Source organism: Anser anser (assembly GCF_964211835.1).
Source record: "Anser anser genome assembly, chromosome: 3".
Lineage (NCBI taxonomy): Eukaryota > Metazoa > Chordata > Aves > Anseriformes > Anatidae > Anser > Anser anser.
Window position 1 is genome coordinate 36,828,106 of NC_139722.1, and position 11,462 is coordinate 36,839,567.

The 11,462-nt window shown below is 37.1% G+C and overlaps 1 long non-coding RNA gene across 1 annotated transcript; it reads left to right on the forward strand.

Moving 5' to 3' along the window:
• Positions 1-5,031: 5,031 nt before the first annotated feature.
• LOC310897452 lies at positions 5,032-10,616 on the forward strand. Its single transcript, XR_014582337.1, has 4 exons — positions 5,032-5,581; positions 6,166-6,322; positions 6,498-6,562; positions 9,593-10,616. It is a non-coding gene; the product is annotated as an uncharacterized lncRNA (long non-coding RNA).
• Positions 10,617-11,462: the final 846 nt, after the last annotated feature.

Genomic DNA, 11,462 nt, shown 5'->3' on the forward strand with positions numbered 1-11,462 from the left:
TGTACAGTGGTATTCTGGGCTGGTATTTGAATGGAGAGAAACATGAGAAAACACAGATATCACATACAGAATGTGAAATAGACACTGTACATAAAGTTCAGGGTAAATCAATAATGCAGATACATAAGTTAATGAAACTTAGATGTAAATGAATGTGGATGTATTTATTTGACTGGAGAATGGGCTAGGGGGGTTCTTCAGGCCTAAAATCTAAGATCTGCAGATAACCATTACTGTAGGGATTTTTAAATACATTAGCTGCAAATAAGAGCTGGGCAAAACCTTTTCCAACAAGATATTAATGTTTTACTTACTGCTGCTTTTCCCCCTGCAGTGGGGTTTTCCCAGGACTGAGTGTGGAAAAAAGCCAAGTCAAAAAACTTGAAATTAATTCTTGTCACTTATTTAGGCAGAGTTAATCAACATTTACATTCACAGTTATACATCTGATATCATGACCTCGGATCTTTGTGATGTTTTTATTTACTTTTCAGATTATTTTTTTCCTAAAACAGCCCCAAATACAAAGCTATTAACACATAATATACCTCAGCTTATATTATTGCCCCATAAGATTTGTGTCCAATGAATAGTTTGTTAATCTTCATTTACTGGGTTCAAAGGATTTTTATCTCTCTACTAATTCTGGTTTAAGGTAGTAATCCATATAATTAACATAAACCCTGTATTTTTTGTTTTTGCTCATGTAAAACAAAAAAACAAACAAACAGAAATTCAAAGAAAAGCTATTGTCAACATCAGCAAGTTTCACCTAATCTTGTGAAAATTCAAAAATTTTGTGTGGCATCCATTCAAAACCACAAATCAGGACAGCTTTCCTCAAAACTATGTTTCATAATAAAAAAATGCTTGTGATGTTCAACAAAACTTTCGAAGAACCTGGACTGAGTTTTGGATTTTAATAAAATTAAAAGCCAGATGTTTCATATAATTTGGAGTTTTGCAGTGAAACCTTTGCCCAGTTCTTATTCACAGTTAAATAAGACATTTAATAAGACAACAGTATTTTGTGAAGTTACTTCTATCCATTTCTCTTAACAAGGTGCACTTTGAAGATTCAGTCTGAGAAAATTGATCTCCCTCACTCTGTAAAATGGAGAGAAATTGACTGAGATTGACTGGTATCATGTAATCCCAGCTTTATGCAACTCTGAATGCATTTTATGTTAGAAGTAGAATGGAATATTGCAGTGGAGATTTGAGCTGATATCCAGTAATTTTCAGATGCTTTTCTAGCCTCCTATCTAACCCTAGATTGACCACATTCCATTTCATCTTCTACTCTTTTTTTTTGTCATCAGAGTTGCTCCTTTGCTCTCCTTTCAAATGTATAATTTACAAATACTGTTACCATATTCAGCTTATGCAACGTTATATAAATCAAAGACAATTTTTACTTAGCTGGCACAAATTCTTTAAACACTGCTAAGCTCTTTTTACACCTGTCATTCACAGACAATAGTTGGCACTACTGACTTGTAACACCTCCCACAATATAAACTGCTACATGGGGAGTTCCTTAGTATATTATGAGGACTGTATCATGTTAAAGGAAACACTCCAGAAAATATGTTTCTAAAAGCGTGCATAATGTTGTTGAAGAGGAGTGCAGTTTTTCTTGAATACTTGTAGAGTGGAATGGGTTCAGAATTGACTTACATGTGGCTGAAGGCACTCTAGGTAGAAAAATGCAAAAACATTTCATTGTATGGTTGCTTTGGACAAAATTAAATGACAACATGTGAAAACTAAATTTAAATCTTCCCCACAGTTTGCTGTCTGGCTACCATTTGGTGGTGGTCTGTGTCATATACTTACCTGCAGATGACACAGAGGTAGCAAATATTTTTGCCAAATGTTGCGTCCCAGGTAGTTGCCAAGCAAGATGGTTAGAAAAAAACCACACAACTTGGATTTCTCATGCCATTATTGGTGTTGCTGGTTATGGAATTTAAGTTGGACTTCAGGTGCAGATTAACATTTCAGTATGTATGTATTCACCAGGCGACCAAGTTCAACAGAGTAATGTCTGCTATATTGATTTGGTCATACAGTCTGCAGAGTCTAGAGAAGGATTAAGCTCACCCCAAAACAGGCCTGTGCTAGATTTCTCTAATCTCCACTGGCTACACAGGACAGGTCCATATTGTTGATTGCAGTGGAGATTTTTCCACATTTAGAGGATTACTGTGCAGATGTCAGCATGACAGTGTCTTAAACCATACATATGAATGTACAGATTCCAAAACACTACATCGATTCTTTTTTTGTGCTCAAAATCAGCATTGCATGTCAGGAAGAGTTAGCGTACATGAATTGCATGTTGTGCTTAGATGAATGAAAACAAATGCAAGGTGTCCCAAATGAATTTATACTAGGCATGAGAAGTGCCACAGATGTGCAAGGTGCTTAAGAACTTTGAACTGTTCTACTGGTCTTAATCTATTTTGCAACTCAGCAAGATGAAGCTGAATTTGAACATCAGTTCTGATTTATGATGCATATGTGAGGGACATATAAGCATTGACTCATGTATCAGAGCTCTGAGTCTGACAACCAAGGAATTGATATGCTTTATTGTAACTTGTGTTTCTTTCTTTTCCTAATACACTGCTTTAAATAGAGTACCTACAGTTCCAATGGGTAATTAATACCTGTTGGTTATAGCTGGTTATAGATCTAGTGGCCTTAATATCCTCTACCAAGGATATCTACTTTGTCTTGGATTGAAAACTAACTGAATACAGAAAGTAACTATATAAATGTTACAATCTGGTTGTTATGCAACTTAAGATATTTATGGCTGGCAGTAAAACTCACAGCACAGCAAGCACAGAAAATGCCTCATCATAATAATTTGGCAAGTTTCTTTGAAGTAACTTTCGAGTGAAATTGCTGTAATGAATTAATTTTTTTGCTGAAAGCCTCTGAGAAGCTTGTTCCTAAAGAAACCTTCCAAAGAGCAAAATTTGGGTATAAATAGAAAATGTGGAGATAATAATGATTTAGTAATAAAACAAGTTAATAAGCATAAGGACCTCTTGGGAAAGTATATCTTAACTCCTTAAAAATGGGAGTTGGTAAGAGGTTCTTCAAAATTACTCTATGATTCTATGAAATGTTAACATTCTAGAGAGAACTTAATGAAGAATTAAAGAACAGCCTGAAGCTCTGAGAAACACCATCATCCTTCTGCACCTTTTAAGACACTGTGAACAACAAGTTCAAGACTATCTGAGAGGAAAAATACAAATTTAGTTGGAAAAAGCAGACTTAAGAACTTAGAAGTACTTATCAGGTTGCACAGAGCCACTTGATTTCAACCAGGAAAGGATTTCCCACAAATGTGATTTAAATGAAAAACTAAATAATGAGAATTAGAACACTATCGGACCTTTGAGAGGGCCAATAATAGCCCTGAAACACTGCAGTTTGTTTGATATGCTTATTCCCTTTGACAACGAGAAAAGTTCAGTTATGGAGACTTGAATTCAGATGAATGCCAAATATCCTTTAGTTGAGGTTGAGTCCAGCTCTGAATATGAGGATCCATCCACTGAAAGGGAAAAAAAAGAAAAAAAAAAGAAGCTGCCCTATGGAAAAAAAAAAAAGTAAAGTCAAAAGGATATTTTATAGCATTGCCCAACAAAGTTAAATAGTTACAAAAAGTACACAGAACTCCCATGATCTCATAGTATAAATATATATTCCTTATGCTGGGCAGCGGATTTATGTGAAAAACACCTGCCAGCCAGTCTCAGTCTACCAGCTACGTATGACAGCACTTTGCAGGAAAGGAAAAGTTAAAAACAAAATGAAAAAACAAACAAACAAACAAAAAAGCCTAACAACCCCCTCCACCCCCCCAAAAAGTAGTCAAAACTAAATACAAAAAAATTGAAGCTAGAGGATTTACAACAAATCTCTGTAGAAAGCTAAATAAGCCCACCTAAATGGCTTTGATTTAAAAGCAAACGTTGTCATCTGATCTAAAAGGAAAATAACTACTTAGCAAACTTTTTTTAAAATGGCTAACTCCACTAATGTCCTTACAGTTAAACAGAAAACAGAAATAAGGGTTTGGTAATAGCTGCAGTACTTAGCTTTAAGAAAAAAAAAAAAAAAAGCTTTTAAAAAAAAAGCTTTTAAAAAAAAAGCTTTAAAAATCTAAATTGGAAATTCAGTCATTTCAAGACTGTACTTCAACTTTAAAACTTTAATCAATATATATATTGACTCTTGGGCAATTCCCATAACAGGATGACTTTTTTTTTGATTTTTTTTCAGAAAACTGAAGTCTTTTTTTTCTTTTTCTTCTCTTCTCTTCTCTTCTCTTCTCTTCTCTTCTCTTCTCTTCTCTTCTCTTCTCTTCTCTTCTCTTCTCTTCTCTTCTCTTCTCTTCTCTTCTCTTCTCTTCTCTTCTCTTCTCTTCTCTTCTCTTCTCTTCTCTTCTCTTCTCTTCTCTTCTCTTCTCTTCTCTTCTCTTCTCTTCTCTTCTCTTCTCTTCTCTTCTCTTCTCTTCTCTTCTCTTCTCTTCTCTTCTCTTCTCTTCTCTTCTCTTCTCTTCTCTTCTCTTCTCTTCTCTTCTCTTCTCTTCTCTTCTTTTCTTTTCTTTTCTTTTCTTTTCTTTTCTTTTCTTTTCTTTTCTTTTCTTTTCTTTTCTTTTCTTTTCTTTTCTTTTCTTTTCTTTTCTTTTCTTTTCTTTTCTTTTCTTTTCTTTTCTTTTCCTGTACGGGAAGAAAATGGAAAAACAAGTATTGGTTCAGAAAATATCATTTTAGAAAGAATCTTAAATAAATAAATAAGCTTCAAGATTATCTAATCTTAAATAATCTCTTCCCAACTATGTTTTAAATGATGTCCTATTGTCTGCTTTTCTGGTCTTACAGAGTTTCTTTTTTATCCACATTGAGATAGGTTCTTATATGTCTGCTTTTGAGTCTTTCCCCTGTAAGTTCCTAGGAATGCATAGACAGGCTCTATAAATAATATACTAATATGAATAGACGAAGAAAGTACTCATGAAAATGTTGCTGCTAGTGAAAACTTGCATTTCACACATTTATTTTCTTTCAAAAGGAGAATATTTTTAAAAATAACTATTTAATGATCATAATATTGCTGTGGGATTATCATGTCTCTATGGGGTCTGTATATTGAATTTAATGACCTTCTCCATAAAAAATGCAGTTTCTGTAATTTTAATTCTATTAGCAGGTTTAAACAGGGATTTGCCAAACAACTTTTGGAGTGGATTTGAGTCCAGACTCACAGAGCTGCTGGACAAGAATTTATTGTTCCTTAGTTTAACAGTTTAAATGTTGCAACTGTTGCCTAAAATAATACAGATACAAACCCAACCCCTTTTGCCTGAGTGGATCTGAACTCCCAGTTTATTCAAGAGTTGCTCAGGATCCAGCCAGAGTGGAGGTGTGTACCTGCTCTCTTCACATTGTGTAGATAAGGAAATGCTCTCTGGACCAGGGTTGGGAAGCCGGGTGTCACACCTCCCTGGCAATGTCCCAGCCTGTGGGGACAGCCAGCCTCCTCTTATGGACAGGTAAGTACTCCATTAGAAAGTGGACTAGTTCCCACTGGAGATCCTGTTGATAAGAACCTTTACTTAAGGAAAGAGCCATCTAGAGAGCTTTTCTCCTCAAAACAATGTATTAGATATTAACTAATCTTTTCAGTGTCCCTCTGTTCCTTAAACTAAATCATCGCATTTTGTCTGAAATTCTGAAATATTATTTTCATCATAAAACAGAGAATCAGAGTAAAGATTTAGCACGTCAAGTACTTAAGAGATAAGATGCTTGGGTTCAGGCCCACTACACAAGGCAGATCAGTACCAACAGAAGAAAAGAAGAGAATCACCCCAAAACCTGGAGGTATTTTATGGGGTTTATGTGAGTGGGTATCCATTTCTGGAAAAAAATATACCAATTGGAGTATTTATCAAGGTAAACTAGAAACAAAGAACTCCGGAGAATCAAGGTTCTTTGCAGTTCAAACTACAAGTCTATAATACTGCCTCTTTTACAAATATAAATATCACAGTTGTATCAGAATAATGAAAAATCTGTTGTATAACTAACAATTTCATAACTCATTCCTGGTACCAACTGATACTTATGACTGCAGGAACATCTTGGCAGCTTTTGTGGGTGGGGTGTTTGTGTGAGACCTGGAGCACATTATCACACCTGGTCTGAAGCCAGAGACTGAAAGTGTATTGAGCAAGGTCCTCTCTGCCATTGCATGGCTGGGTTACGTGTGCCAATAGTGCTGACACTGATATGTAAGTAACTTGTGTTTTAAATTAATTAATTAATTTTTGCTTGGAAGATGTTGTTTCCTTTAAACACAGACATTTATATGACTAGAAATGACTTCATTTTAATTATAAGCTCAGACATTTATTTATTTATTCGTTCCTCTATTCTTTCTCTTGTGATTACCTCGGTGTTAAATAGGAGTCATGCCAGCTAATGTGTGGGCTGCAGATACGAAAATCTACAAGACTGGAATTAGAAACCAGGTAAGAGGTGGTTAAAAATATATAGTAATTGAAATACAATATTGCTTCAAGACTCCTGCAGCAAATTTGCATCAAAACAATTATTTTTACATCAGATCAGAAATATTTCAGGGAAACATAATGTGATTTGTTAAAACTGAAAAATTATACTCTCACTGTTCACGAATTCTTCAGTTATATCATAAAGGGTTTCAGGTGATCTTCTTGTTTACTCCCCTTGCATCTCCAGCTTCCAGGCTGCCACAGAGAGAAAAACACTAGCGCTACTACAGGAAGTGGCTTTGTGCAGGTTGTTCTGGAGTCTGAGTCCAAGTTTTCCCACCAGGGCCCCTTATTTGCTGTGCTCCTACAGCCTATCCCATTAAAAAAAAAAAAAAAAAAAAGGGGGGGGGGGGGGAACCATCATTACTCATTTCACACTGAAAATTTCAGAAATTTTGGACTGTGTTTTGAACAAGAACTCTTGGAAATATCAGAAGATCATATAGAAAAGGAGTTTTATAAACACATCTCCAGTTACTCGTGTCTCTGAGCTCCTGGCAGTCATTCAGGGCTATACTTCCATGAGTACTTCAAGTGAAGTCATGGGAAACTTAAGATGATTTAAAATCTGACTCGAAGTGAAATGGCTTGTGGTGACAATTGTTTTGGTTTGCTCAGAATCCCATTAATTTTTAACAGTAATTAAATATGTGGAAGATAGAATGTGGAAAATACATTTATAATATGTTTGGAAAAAAATAATCCACATAAATTCTGCATGTAACTGTTACAACAATGCGTTTGGAATGTATTGGAGAATCAGTCGGCAGAGGGTGTAAGTGGTGTATGCACCTGTGCATGCACATGTGTGAGGAATAGGGCTCTGACTAAATGACTGGAGATATTCCCCAGAAGGATACTTATTACAGAGCCAGTATAAACTGACTCCACTAGAGTGTGGTAGGCATTAAAATGAAGTTATTTTCCAAAAATCTGATACAATTGCCCTTTCACACTGAGTCACTGAACTGTAGCTCACGAGCCCCCAAAGACTCAAAAGTAAGCATTGGGATGCAAAGTATTAGTAGTCAGCAGCTCAGTCCCTCCAACAGGGAAGGAACCAGAAGCAGCTGAAGAAATCACATTATGAAGAGAAAAGCAGGATGCTTGTAAGTGCTGGTAATGGCTAGCAGCAGATGGGTCCCTCTGGGCAGGAAGAGGCTGTTTCCACCTGCAGCCAGCATCTACAGCTGCTTCTTTCCCACTCAGCCTGGATGACCTGTGTTGCTGTTGAATGAGGGTTGGATGAAGACAGATGTGCTAAAAGTTGTCTTTGACAGAGCTTGTGAATGCTGTTATGCTGTTCTGGGTCTGAATCTTCAGGAACTCCATTTGGGGGTTCCTAAATTCACAGTTCAGTCTGGAAATCACTAATTGTCAATGTAAGCAGTTGTGAGCAGGCTTTTCAGCTATCTGGAAAAGCAACTTCAGTAGGGGGGCCTCAAATTGGGACTGGTCTGGAAGTGATAATGCAGCTAGAGAGCTTAGGGCTCAACCTCTCAGTAGCAGCAGTCCTTGAAGCATTTGGAAATCATTAGAGTTCTCACACTTGGGGATTATTTCCTGCTAGTTTTTCACCGTTTGGGTTTTATCTTTTCTGTCTTGATCTTATCTTTTGTGTTTGACAACATCCAAATTTTAACATAAGTTAAAAAGCATAACTGCCCTCTCAGATGTTTTGGAGAACCTTCCTCTACCTGCACTATCTCCGTATGACATTGCTCTGCAGATGCTTAAGGTAAAATCCTATGAGTGGCTGGGTTTCATTGTATTTATCTGAGCTCAAAAATGACCCCACTTTCAGAAAGAATTAACTTAAACTTAGCCCAGGAGAAAAGGATATTCCAGTGCTCTCCAGGAGAGCGTGTCTCTCACCTGCTGTTTTCCAACAGTCTGCAGTGAACATTATTTGGATATTTTTTATTTCTTTTTCCCATCTGCCTTTTCTAGATGATGGCAGCACACTTTCAGAAGTAAAGGTGCCATGCACAGAAAAGTAAAGCACAACTGTTACATAGTTGCACAAAGAAAATCAATTCATTTTTAATTCACTAAATATAGCAACGAAATCGCTTTCATCATTCCAAGCTGAGAACCAGAATAATCATTTAAGGGAAACAAACAAACAAACAAACAAACAAAAACACCTATATTTACATCTTAAGTTCTTTAATGCTATAAAGCTATGTTGCTTCCATGTAGGCCCCTTAAGCACATGCCAGAGGGAGGTTGGTAGCATTTTTTTCTCATTCATTTACTGTCTCAAATTAACTCGTATAAACAGGACTGGTGAGAGTACGGATTTGATTTTAGTTTAGTTCTCAATGTCTTCATGCAATACTTGCATTAACTTGTTTGTGGCATATTCTGTGGAAAATAAATACTGTTAAGAGTTGAAACTAAGGAGCTGGAACCACTGCTTGTAACACACAGAAAATTCTACAGTGAGCTTTTCCTCATTAGCCATAGCTTTATGTCTGAAAATCTATTCAGACATCTCACCCTGGAAGACTGCAAGCCTCTCTTTTGGGTTAGGCAGATAGTGAGTATGGGGTGTCAGCCTCAAAGACCTGCCTCTGGCTTTCAGGCACACACTGTCCTCTACCAAGCCCCTATACCCAAATTCATGTAAAAAGAAAGTATTCAGGTACAACCAGTTGCATCCTATCACCTATTTCATAATCCATCACAGTAGTGCCAGATATGTATTGTGCATGGTGTTAATCCTTGCTCTGCAGGTGGGCTGTAGCAAATGAATCATTCCCAAATGTGGACAGACTAAATGTCAGTTGAAGTCATAAGGAGCCTTAAGATTCCTTTTCAAAGGAAGCTGAACGTGGGCTGCTGAAACTATTTGTATGATGCCATCGTAGAAATGAAAAGGAAGAATAAAGATGAACTTTCCGTGGTGCTACGTGTTGTATCTGCGAACAGACTGTTACGTAATGTGACCTTTCAGGTTCATAAAATGTTTGCCATGCTTTACAGGTGGTGGCTGTAGCTTGGCAAAGGCTGGGATGGGAGCAGGATCTCCACTTCCCTTGGCACTAACAAGAGAAGCACCCAGGAGAAGTATGTTAACACAAGTCTGTGCCACTACTCAGCATGCCTGGTGTGCCTGGGTGACAGGGGTGGCTGGAGGTGGGAAGGGTTGACCAGGAGTGCTGAGAAGGCTGGGACTAAAGACAGATAAACGAGGATGTGCTGATCTGCCAGCTTCTCCCCAGCACCTGCTGGAGACCTCAGCATGGCCCCAAACCGATCTTCTATAAACATAAGCCTTCCTCTGTGTAAATATGGCTTACTCCAATCTATCCTGAGGCAGCAAGAACATTTTTTTTTTTTCATGATTTAAAGCATTATATTTTCCAGATAAAGAGAAGAAGAGCAAATCATGGGGGGGAGAGAAGGGAGTGGGGCTGTAATAAATAAATAAATAAATAAAAACTTTGAACACTTTGAATTGTCTGCCTAAGGGGGTGACACACATACACACACAAAAAGCTTCTAAGAGAAGTGAGATCAAAACACAAAAATGGTTAGCGTAATATATATATTTTTGTTAAGCGTTCTCACATTTCACATTTAATTATCTGCAAGAAAAGGGTCCTGCCTTGCCAGATCTTCTTTGTTACTGTAATTAAACTGAGTTCAAATATCTTTTCATATTTGTAATTGCAATTTAAGTGAGGAACTGCTGGAAGATACTCTTCCAGTTTAGAATCTGTTTAACTACTGTTGCCTAATATCTTCAGCCTAAAAATTACCCTTTTTTCTCTCATTGTACCCTGCCACAGTAGAATTCTCTCTCTCTTTTTTATAACTACCATAACGTGCATCATTTTCAAGAGCAGGATATTACTGTGCAGAGCACTGTCCAGATCTCATTTTAGTCTCTGGAAATGTTTGCAGAGTTATAAGTTCATATATGTGATCTGACTGACCATCTCATTTGAGCTCTCCCAGCTCTGTTTGGTTCAGGCCTGAGTCTGGGGTTGGTCTTTCTTTTTTGTTCTTCTGCTTCGCCCACCTGGAACTGCTAATACTCATCTGCAGCATTATACACAGACACCTAAGCAAGCTGCCAATCCAGAAGCCTTCAAGTTGTGACAACACAGAGCTCATCATGGGCTAATTCATCTTTTTGAGTTACTGCAGAGTAAATCAGTTCACACTCAACTCTGTACTGCTGCCTCCACTCTACTTTGACACATAGGTAGCTTTTTTAAAGCAAGCTCGGTATCCCTGTATTGATTTCTAGTATGCAATCCAAACATATTTTTATGTATAACTTATTAGTTGAAACCTCTTAGAGAACAGTTTATGAAAAGCAGACAAGATCTTTCATGTTTTCTGTTGTTGCTGAATTGTTTTCTTTCACTATATCCAGCTAGGCTCACCAGTCAAAACAGATGACCAGATATGATTTCAGATCTGAGTGCATTTAGGTTCAGAGGCTGGTCTTGTCTGTTCAAAGAGAAAGGTCTAGACTTCGAGTTCAGACTTGCATCCAAACTTCACACCCAAGATAAGTCTGTATGGGGTTGTAGAATTTGGTGGAGCTATGGACATTTTCTCTGATCATGAGCATGAAAGATGCATTTTGACTTATTTTCAAGTCTATCAGATGTAAAAATACTGTTTTCTATTATAGAACATTAGAGCGAGAGAAATGACAGGAACTTGATAAAAATGACAAAACTTGTCTCAGCCTCCTGAACCTGGCATTATGGGAGGTGGAAATAGTTAAATGTTACTGCTTATGCATTTTCTTCTCATCTCTTGGTGGGGAATGTGTGCTATGGAAAAATATAATTCCTCAAAGACCAGTTTTAATAAATCATAGATGGTTTTTAAC